The following is an 11,239-nucleotide window of genomic DNA, read 5'->3' on the forward strand; positions in this document are numbered from 1 at the left end:
GACAATAGAAACCCTGAAAAGGACGTACTAAGAGGGTAAAGAACAAGTGAAGACTTGGGGGCTGGGGAGATGACTGAACAGTTAAGATCACTTACTGCTATCAAGGGAACTTGGGGGCAGGTGAGAAATGCCATAGCAAGCTCATCTGAACACTGCTGCATGGTCCTTTAATGCTCTCCACCTGAGCCTCATTGGTTCCCTAGAAATCATCTCTTCTCAACAGTAGCTCCCAATTGGCTGACATTGTCTGCACCAGCAATCCTTGGTCTCTCAGGCAGTCTTCAATTAGGTCCTCCTGCAAAAGATGCTTTGTGGCTGTGCAGGGGCGGGGGGAGGGCATTTATTTACATAGAGGTGGCTCTGCTCTCCCTGCGACACAGGCAGGGGAAGGGGAGTATGCACGCAAAAGAAACAAGAGAATGGCTAAAGCACCCTTCTCAGATACTAGGATGAACAAAAACATACTGAACTGATCAAGGAAAGGAGAAAGGAAAAAATAGATGGGATTGACCATGAGAAATTATTTTCAGCCAGGAGTCACTAAGTAAATCTTTCAGGCTTCTCTTAAAGTTCAAATTTCCTCTCTTGATTAATACCTGTTGGCAGTCACGCTGACGATTAATTAGTTATTTACCACCATGCAGTCAGTTGTCCGGATGGTCCAGGCTCACCCAGGCTTGTACTGAAGTCCTTGTGTTTAGTTGGGGTTTAGTTGAGCAGCTGGGGCTGATCGCTAAGAAGGAATTCTAAATGCCTACTAGATCTGATTCTGGGTGAAAGTCGTCCAGTTTCTACCTGTGTTGACAATGCTCTACTCCGAGAGAATTCATCAGTAGATGAAGAGTAAATCTTTTAGTATCGGCATCGAATGACAGACTCAGGGGCTTCCAACCCCAAGGCTTGAGAGTTCGAGGCTCTCCAGACCAGAAGCATCACTCTAGCATCCCCAGCTGGAGGCTTACTGTTAATTGCCCGTCTTCACAGTTGGCAGCTACTCTGATGCTTGCTTCAGCAGCGGTCAGTGCCAGCCATAGCGTACAGCTTGACAGTATTGGGCACTGGGTCCCCATCTCCTGACAACAGCTAGTGCCAGAGTTCTTAAACCTCAGACTTCTGTTAACCTTAGTGTTAACGCTCTTTTGGACCTTTGGTGTTGATGTCTCAGCCCTTAGCGCTCAGCAGTTCGCCAGAACTCCCCTAGTCCCAAGTCCCTGTTTTGCGTCTTCACAGCCTCTATGTTCCATCGTTCTTTGTTGCCTCTGCAGCCTCTGTTTCCGCTGTCTCTGACTCTAACTACTCTGCCTCAAAGAAGTCTGTTTGCCCCACTGCCACTTCTGACAGACAGAGGTTCTACCTTTACCCCCACCCCAGTTTTTGATGTCATTATGCAGGTGAAGGCAGACAAGGTAAAACGAGGCCTGTCATTGGACGAGAAGGAAGGATGGGCGTACGGGAGAGAGAGGCAAAGTGAGAGGTGGAGCTGGGAGAACGTGGTGGTAGATGTTAAGACTCTTCTCTGCGCACAGATACAGGTTGTTATGACTATTTTTGTTGTTTTGTCTCCTCCCCTACCGCCTGGAGCTGAGGACCGAACCCAGGGCCTTGCACTTGCTAGGCAAGCGCTCTACCGCTGAGCTAAATCCCCAACCCCTGTGACTATTTTTAAGGGATGGGTGTGTACAGGATTTTGTGCTGTCCAGATGTCGACATCTTATCAATTGGATCAGAGGTTATTGTGTGGTGTGTTCTTTCATGTGGTGACTTAATTGAGTCCACAGTAAGAGAGCTTCGAGATACATGGTCTCTGTATGAAGCTGTCATGGCAGCGACCCGCCTTGGGAACTGGATGGGTAGAGAGATTGCTGCCAGGCCCAGAGAGTAGCCATCGGCAGTGTGAGATGGGACGGAGCTTAGCAGGTGAGACACTTTGCTGACTGAGATGAAAATATCCCACAGATGCCATGTGGCCCTACGTACGCTACTGGCACTAGCTCGGAATAAAAAAACCATTGTTTTTTTTTTTTTTTTTTACTGTCACAACTATGCCCACTGTGGACACTTTTCTGTCTTCTCTCTTCTGTTACCAAGTCATCCTGCTGTACTTTCACTAAAATCAAGGCAAAATGAAGAAAAGACAGCCAGTTATTGAGTTATTGCTATTCCAGGGGATAGTACAAGAAAGTATCTTCCAGATGACTCAAAAGTGAACTGACAGCCACGAGTGGGACGTCTGTGTCACACTCGGCTCCACCAAGGCTCATGGTCCATCAAGGAAAAGAGGGCAGAAAGCGTAAGAGACAGACAGAGGTCATGGAGGACTAGACGAACGCTGTCTTCTGGAAGGGACAGGATCTCTGCACTATGAGCTCACAGCTGAAGTGGGCGCCTGGACAAGACTTGCACAAGACCAAGCCAGCCAATATGCAGCGCGGTGGGTGGGAGGGCCCACAAACCTTCACCCCCAGTGGAGGCACCCCCGAGAGTTGGTGGCTTCTGGAAGAAGGTCAGTTTTCTTTAAGGGTGTGGCCCCTGGTAGGTCAGCTGTGCTCCAGAGACTGCTCCCACATCTATGAGTATACGGGCACAAACTGGAATCAGTGGGCTAGAGAGAAAAAGAGATAGCACACAGTTGGGAGGGGCTGGATCTGGGAGGGATTAGGGGATCTGTGGGGTGTGAATACAATTAAAACCCACTGTCTGCCCATAGGAAATCCTCAGAAATTTATGAGAATTATTATATAAGTGTGATCTGAAAGTGAGCAGTTTGGTTACATGGACAGAAACGGGTATGACAAACATGGAAACCAATCATAGCACAGCCCTTTATGCAAAGAAGGGACTGTGGCTTCACCAAACACATGGTAATTCATGCAAATGAAAGATTGTGCTCCCACCAATCATAGGCTTTCTACTGGCCCATGGGGAAGTGCTCCCCTCTGGCTTCATAAGAACAGTTGCAGGAGAAGTGAGGTCATTTAAAGTTCACTGACGCTTGACTTATGAATTGGTCCTCATTCCCGAGGCTGACAGACTGCCTGGAGTGGCTAGTCATGGCTGGAACATGACTTCTGAGGCTGCTGGGGTGTTCTCAGAGTGCTTGAAAATAACCAAAACAGCCCTGCTGGCATGAGAGCATTTCAGCCAGTTGATTGGAATGGAACTGCTTGACTGACAGGTCCCTGCACAGGGCTGCCAGGTATAAAGGAATCATCAGATGGCGGGTGCTCAACAATTTCAGTCATTCACAGAAAGCAGTAAGGAAAGCGTAACTCAGTATTGGTATTTCTAGCAGTATCGAACAGTCCTTGATAGCAGTTAATAATGCTTGAATAGTCCTTCACTTCTTGCCACAAGAAGAGGGGAGTCCTTCTGATCTTTCTCAGTGGAGTGAGTCCCAAGTCACGAGATGTTGAACTAACATGATTCTAGTGGAGGGCCTCTTATTTAAAATTTTATTAAGGCCAGGGGTGGTGGAGCACGTCTTCAATCCCAGCACTTGGGAGACAGAAAAATAGATCTCTGTGCGTTCCTTGACTATATAGTTCCTGGTCTACATAATGAGTTCCAGGACAGTCAGGGCTATGTAGAGAATCCCTGTCTGAAAAAAAAAATGTAGTTGTGCTCCAGGACTGCTGCTGTGTGGTGGAGCCGAATTCCTCACACAAAGAAATGGCGTCCTCCTGGAGTGACCGGTCATGGAATGCAGTGGATGTAGCTAATAACATGAAAGCCTATCATCAGGTGTCTGTAACCGAAATGCACCATGGGAAAAAGTGTTTGGATTTGGACATATATTATACCCTGGCTGTGCACACGTCTCTGGAATGTGAGTCTCTTTGCTTTGAGCTCACCACGGAGAGATTAGTCTCCACTGCCTCTCCCTAGGAGCTTCCCAGCTTCTCAGATGATTCTAAATTCTTTACAGAGGACTTGTCTTTGACACATTCTATTGAGACCTTTAAAAGCCGATGCCTATGGAAACCTCATCTTTTGTGCACACAGAAAAGGACAGGAAACTAGAGAGCAATATCCAAATAAATTTATCCAAGGAGGTGACACAGAAGAGTTTTACATTCTGAACACACTATTCAATCTCCCAGAGATCTACCTGTTGGCCTGCCTAGTAGATGTTTTTTGTTTACTAGTTGTCCCAGATATACCAGTTGTAACACAGGATTTAAAGATGGGGACCTCTTCGTATCTTACCAGGATATGAGAGCCACAGTCCACTGGGTCCATTACAAAGGCTCTCTTTAGGAAAAGACAGTTGAAAAATCTTGCGAAGTATATAGTCAAAGATGAGAAGTTGCCATTGCTCCCGTGTCAGATGAAGGAATTACAGAAAGTATTTCTTGCCACTAACGGTGACTATAAATACACAGATAAAATCATGACTTACCTGTTTGAGTTCGCACATGGCCCCAAGCCTGGGAGCTCCCATCAATCACAACAGTCTTACTTTGGTCTGATTTTGGATGCATGGAAACCTCTTTTTGGAGAAGGCCCAGTAAGTACTATAACAGGTGAACACCTTACACTAGAAAACTGAAAATTGCTACCTACACAGGCTCCCTGGTGCATGGCATCACCTTCTCAGGAGATTCATCTGATTCAGTCTGTGACCTGTTGGGAGCTAAGGGCAAAGACATTTTGTATACTGGAGATCACATATTTTGGGACATTTTGAAGTCAAAGAAGGGATAAGAGTGGAGAGTTTTCTTGGTGGGTCCTAAGCTTCCACAAAAGCTCCTTGTCTGACTGACACAGTTCACTTTTTGAAAATCTCAGAGCTTGGATATTTTCTTGGCTGAAGTCTACAAGCACCTTGACAGCGGTAACCATGAACACTAGGACATTAGTTCCATCCAGGGACAGGTTAACATGGGTGTGCACAGTGGGATGGTGGGAAGTCTGTTTCATAATGGCTCCCAGCAGACACTCTCCGCCATCAAGTGATGTGTTACGCTGATCTCTAGGCAGCATCCCTCATCAGCCTGCTGTACTATCCATTCAGCTAGCCGGTCAGAGCTGCCCATGCCCTGAGGTCACATGGATCAACAGTGGGGCGACACACTCGGCGAACAATGAGATGGTCCTCTCAGAACTGCATGTCAGTGGATTTCAAAGACACCCACTTACAAGGTCCACTAGTGAGATCAAGATTCCCCAACCACTTCCCAGCACATACCTCCATGATGAGGATGATGATGATGATGATGGTGGTGGTGATGATGATGATGATGATGGTGGTGGTGATGATGATGATGATGATGGTGGTGGTGATGATGATGATGGTGGTGATGATGATGATGATGAGGATGATGATGATGGTGGTGGTGATGATGATGATGATGGTGGTGGTGGTGATGAGGATGAGGATGATGATGATGGTGGTGGTGGTGATGATGATGATGATGGTGGTGGTGATGATGATGATGAGGATGATGATGGTGGTGGTGATGAGGATGAGGATGATGATGATGGTGGTGGTGAGGATGATGATGATGGTGGTGGTGATGATGATGATGAGGATGATGATGGTGGTGGTGGTGGTGGTGATGATGATGATGGTGGTGGTGGTGATGATGATGATGGTGGTGGTGATGATGATGAGGATGATGATGATGATGGTGGTGGTGATGATGATGATGAGGATGATGATGGTGGTGGTGGTGGTGATGATGAGGATGATGGTGGTGTGATGATGATGATGAGGATGATGATGATGGTGGTGGTGGTGATGAGGATGATGATGATAGTGGTGGTGGTGACGGAGGAGGACGAGGAGGAGGCAAATTAAAACCCTGGGCACCCAAGTCTGGCAGGACTCACAGGCGAAGGGGTGGCCTTAGAAAGGGTGGGAGAACTCCATCAGGAGTACATTCAGAAAGCTTCTGAAGGCTTTAAATAATTCTAACCGTAGCTACTTCTGTAGTCCCTGCAGATGCTTTGAAACTGCATAGGAAGAAGAGGTAAAAAGTCGGGTGGAAAACTGCATGAGGTGGCACCACTGTGGCTTGGGTTAGCGTTCCCTTGTCTGTCTGCATCAGCAGTGCACCATCTGCATACACTAAGGGTAGTAAATGGTTTCAGAGTAGAGCCAACAAGATTGGTGGGAAGAGGTGACCCACAGATACTTCATTACCACAAAGGGGGCCATTGCTCCAAGCTCTACTTTCCCAATGCAGTATTGTACCTCAGTGAAGAAATACATCATTTTCACTAAAGAAAAAAAAAGTATTAAATTAGATTTTTAAAAATTATGGGGCTGGGGATTTAGCTCAGTGGTAGAGCGCTTGCCTAGGAAGCACAAGGCCCTGGGTTCGGTCCCCAGCTCCGAAAAAAAGAACCAAAAAAAAAAAATTATTTTACTTTGTGTATGTGTGGTGCCTGTGGAGGCCAAAAGAGGTTGTCCGATCCCCTGAGATTGGAGTTATGGATGGTTGTACCTGTGGGTGCTGAGAATCAGTCCTGGGGCCTCTGGAAGAGCATCCAGTGATATTAACCATCTTCTCTGCCCTTAGAATGGCTTTAAAAATACTTTTAACTTTAGTTTATTAAAGATTGATTTGAAAACAGAGCCAAATGTTTAGTACTGCTGTGAGGGTATCGTTAGAAAGGAAAGGTCACAATGTCAGGGGGCACTGATGCCAGAGGATAGTTATCCAAGAGTAGCTGAAAGTGTCAGAGAACTAAAGTTTAACTACCTGAAGGGACCCTTTGAAAGCCCCCCCCCCCGCCCGCCGCGCGCCGTTAGGGACTTGGCAGTTTTAAGGCTTTGGAGAGTTCAGTTGAAGCAGGTGAGAAGCACTTATCAAAGCCATCCTTGGCAGTGCAGTCCCTACCCTGTGTAGCAAGGAGGCAATGGTCCAGCTCTACACACGGAGGAGTCGGCAGCCCTCTTCCAGGCCGTAATGGTACAAGAGTGGAAGGAGAGATTCTATTAACAGTATAGAGACGTTCCTGACAATTCAGGTTGTGACAGTTTCTCATCAGGGCCCGACATCTGACATAGCCAGTAAGATCAATCACCCATCTTAACACACACCTGTGGGGATGCCCACCGTCATCACCCTTACGATCTAAGGCATTGTCCTTAGGGTAATGATACGTACTAGGTTATCCTGGAAATGTCTCCTTCCAGAAGGTTTGGACTGTGGCAGGTTGGCATTTGGGCCAGGAACTGGAGAATGAGTGGGAGGGCTCTGTGTGTCCAATAAACATTCTCTTCCTACCTGCCAGGAGCTTAGCCATTGACGTGTCTAGCCATAGCCACAAACATGCAACGGAGAGGGGTAGCTAATAGTCCAGACATGTTTTAGAAATTTAGGGTCTCATTTTGGGTTATAAGTTTCATGAGAGAGTAAGTGAGAGATAGCCTGGAGGATAAGTCCTGGCAGAGAGAGATAGCCCGGAGGATAAGTCCTGGCAGAGAGAGATAGCCCGGAGGATAAGTCCTGACAGAGAGAGATAGCCCGGAGGATAAGTCCTGACAGAGAGAGATAGCCCGGAGGATAAGTCCTGGCAGACAAAGTGTAAGGAAGGTCAGAGAGGAACACAGCAGAAACCCCGGGAGGGCTTGGGTGCTACAGCAGAATTATTGTCAAACTTGAGTGGAACTGGGGATGGAAAAGGGAGCAATGTGTGTTTTTTTAAAAGTAAATCCAGGTGGTGGTGGTGCACACCTTTAATCCTAGCACGTGGGAGGCAGGAGGCAGGCGGATCTCTGTCAATTCAAGGCCTACATAATGAGTTCCAGGACACCAGAGTTACATAGTGAGACCCTGAGTCAACAAAACAAAACAAAACAAAACAAAACAAAACAAAACCCACCACAACCAAAGCATCTTTCCTTCTCCTTTTTTTTATTGGATATTTTTTATTTACATTTCAATTGTTATTGCCTTTCCCGGTTTCCCATCCATAGGCCCCCTATCCCATTCCCCTTCTTCTATAAGGGTGTTCCCTCTCCCCAACCGCCCCGACCAAAGCATCTTATAGAGGAATTCACACCTACCCTGGTGGTAAGTGTGGTAGCAAGCAGCAGGCTTGGTGGCCAGACAGGAAGCTGAGAGAGAGCTTACATCTCCAACCACAAGCATGAAAGGGAGGAAGTGAATTCAAGTATCTCAAAGCCTGTCCCGGTGATGCACTTCTTCCAATGGGGCTGCTCCAGCCACATTTCCCCATGCAGCGCCACCAACTGGAGAACAGGTGTTCAGACACCTGAGACTGTGAGGGACACCCCTCGTTCAGTCTACCCTTCCCTTCAGTGAGGCTCACTATAATGAGGGTCTTGAGGCCATGGTGAGGCCTTGAAGGAGGAGAGAGCATTAGACAGCGTACACTATATGGGAGATTTTACACATGAGGTTTAAAGGGGAAAGGAAAAGAGAGGTTTCGTTAACAGTGAGGAAAATAAATAGGCTGATAGAGAACACCACCCAGAGAGGAATTTAGAGGAAGCCTGAGGACGTCTTCAGAGAGCAGTCTTTATATCTGGACCATATCATACCAAGGAATCTTAGGCCAGTTCCCACAAGAGACTCAGGCCAATCCACAGAACAAAGGAAAGGTCTTTTTATATCTGTAATGGGAAGTTAGACGTCACAAGATTTAGTACTCCATAGTGTAGGAGTAGGGAAGTCAAACACCATACACTGTGTGACCATACACGGTGCAGAGTGGCTCTTAACTCTCTGTATCAGGGAGAGCTGCCGGGAGGCCCTGTCTGCTTTAGGCTGCCGGATCAGGACTGGTGTCCTCACAATGTTGAACAGCAGGGAGATGCTGGTGCTCTGGCTGTCAGCCAACTGTGTTTATAAACATTGTAGACCACGGTTTTGTTTGACTTAGGGACAGAAAGGGGTAGGGAGAGGTACAGTGGGTATGAAGTAGTGAGGATGAGTTTGGTGTGTCATCTCTTGAGGTGTCTCTGAAAGAATCGGGGTGAAGTTAGCGATGGATATTTGAGTCATTTGAATCATTGTCCCTGAGGACGCTTCAGACAAGGTATTGGAGATCCACCAATCCATAAGGCTGCCAGTCCCAAGGCCCACCTGGACTGTACCTGGAAGCACTTAGTATGTGTGACCAACGTCAGTGCTGGAATGTGTCCTGGGATATTCAGACCAGCCTTGGTGGTCAGGCAGGGTGACATTAATGGGGTCACATGATTGATGAGTGGGGACTAGTTCTACGGTATGGTATTAGAGCCTCTATGGAGATGAGATGTAGGTTCAAGCTGCCAGAAAATTATTTCCCAGAAGACTTACAGGGACAATGGAATGATTAAGACACACTGATATCCAAAGAGAGGTCCACTGGGAAGAATGGCTAGACATTTGGGGAGTGTCACAGGGCCCACTGGGAAGGATGGGTAGACTTTTGGGGAGTGTCACAGTAAATTCAGAGCTCTGGGACAGGCACATTGAAGTATATCCGTGTTCAAGACAGAATCATTTCAATGTCAGTCAGAGCTCTGACGAGTTCATTCTCAATTTAATATTTAATTCCACTTGGTTGGTTTTATGCAGGGGAAAATGCCCTCCAAATGTCCCTAGAGTACCCCTAGATCCATTTGTAGGGAAGAGTACAGTAGTCTTAGCAAGGTTTAATTTTAGCCAGTGCTTGTATTTAAGACAGTTCTTCATTTTGTTGAAACCTGAGGACGGCTGGGCTTGTGGGTTCTCTTTGAGCATAGTCCTGCTCCTCCCGGGCAGGCTCTAGTCAGCCACATCGTCAACAGTTTTCTGAGCCCTGATTCCACCTTGGCTATGTGCTCAGGTGACACACACAAAGGGCAGCCGAGCTTCTCAATCATAGAGTTTTTCTGTGTACGAATACAGAATACACATGTGGAGAATGAGTATCCCTCTCTGAAGTGCTTGGAGGCAGAATCTTACAGTCCCACCTTTCTGCAGACTGTGGATATTTGCAGAGCCACAATGAGACGTAGGGATGAAGGAACCCAAGATTAAACATGCAGTCCATTAGCATTTTCCACCTCCCTAATGTATGGGACCCAAGGCTAATTTACATAATATGGTCAACGATTTTGAGTACGAAGTGAAGTTTTATGATGTGAAATTCACTTGTGAATCATTTCAACACCCAGAAAGTTTAGATTTTGGAACATTGCCTCTTTTTGTCTTTATTTCTTCTTTTCTTTCTTTCTTTCTTCTTCTTTTTTTTTTTTTTTTTTTTTTTTTTTTTTTTTTTTTTTTTTTTTTTTTTTTTGCAAGACAGGGTTTCTCCAAGTAACGCTGGCTGTCCTGGAACTCTCTCTGTAGACCAGGCTGGCCTTGAACTTAGAGATCTGCCAAAATGCACACATGAGCGCGCGCGCGTGCACACACACACACACACAGAGAGAGAGAGAGAGAGAGAGAGAGAGAGAGAGAGAGAAACCGCAAGCCAAAGCACAGGAAAGGTCTCATGGTGGAAGGAGCAGAGCATTCACTGATCGCCTGAGGTAGTCAGTCAGTCGAGGACCTGCAGTGATATGTAGAGCTTTGTTAAGTGGTTCACAGGAAGGGGAGGAGTCCAAGCCAGAGCGTTGTATTAGAGGCAGAGTGCTGTATTAGATAGGCTAATGATATGATTTGGAATAAGTTTATCTGTTCTTGATCAAGAAATGAACAGACATGCTTGATTACACTTTACTAGGAAAGAGTAAATTACCCAAATGATGATATTCTTGATACCTGATGTGGGTAGGTAATTTAGACACAAAAATATATGAATGAATGACCTAAAAGTGAATCAATTTCACTCCTATTTATTGACTATTTCCCACAAAGGGAAAACACAAACTGATGTTTGACTCAAAGACCTGCCAGGAGGTGGTTATGTCAGATTATGATGCAGCTGAGAAACTCTGGTCACCCGATGACATCATTGTAGTCATGACATCATCGTTCACTTTTGCAGCAATGCTACTGAGGACACGACCACCGTGATGGCAGCTGTCTGAGCGAAGTGCATACAAAGATTGATACATGTAACAAGAGGTTGTACTATATTTCTTTGCTAGAGTATGGAACAGTAGTGCGGCTAATCCTCTCTATATTCCCCAGTTGGTGTGTGTGCTTCTTGCTACTGCCCCAAGGTTGTGGATTCTCAAATGAAAGACACACACACACACACACACACACACACACACACACACACACCCCACGGCCTTATTTTTAATATGCCCTAAGCAGCTCAGTGGCTGAGCTATTCCGAAACTCCCACA

General features: G+C 46.3%; 1 pseudogene; it reads left to right on the top strand.

Annotated features, from left to right (window-relative positions):
• Positions 1-4,327: 4,327 nt before the first annotated feature.
• LOC147999418 (cytosolic purine 5'-nucleotidase pseudogene) lies at positions 4,328-10,961 on the top strand (annotated as a pseudogene).
• The last annotated feature ends 278 nt before the right edge of the window (positions 10,962-11,239 follow it).

This window comes from Rattus norvegicus, chromosome 19 (genome assembly GCF_021556685.1).
Source record: "Rattus norvegicus strain SHRSP/BbbUtx chromosome 19, alternate assembly SHRSP_T2T, whole genome shotgun sequence".
NCBI classification, from domain to species: domain Eukaryota; kingdom Metazoa; phylum Chordata; class Mammalia; order Rodentia; family Muridae; genus Rattus; species Rattus norvegicus.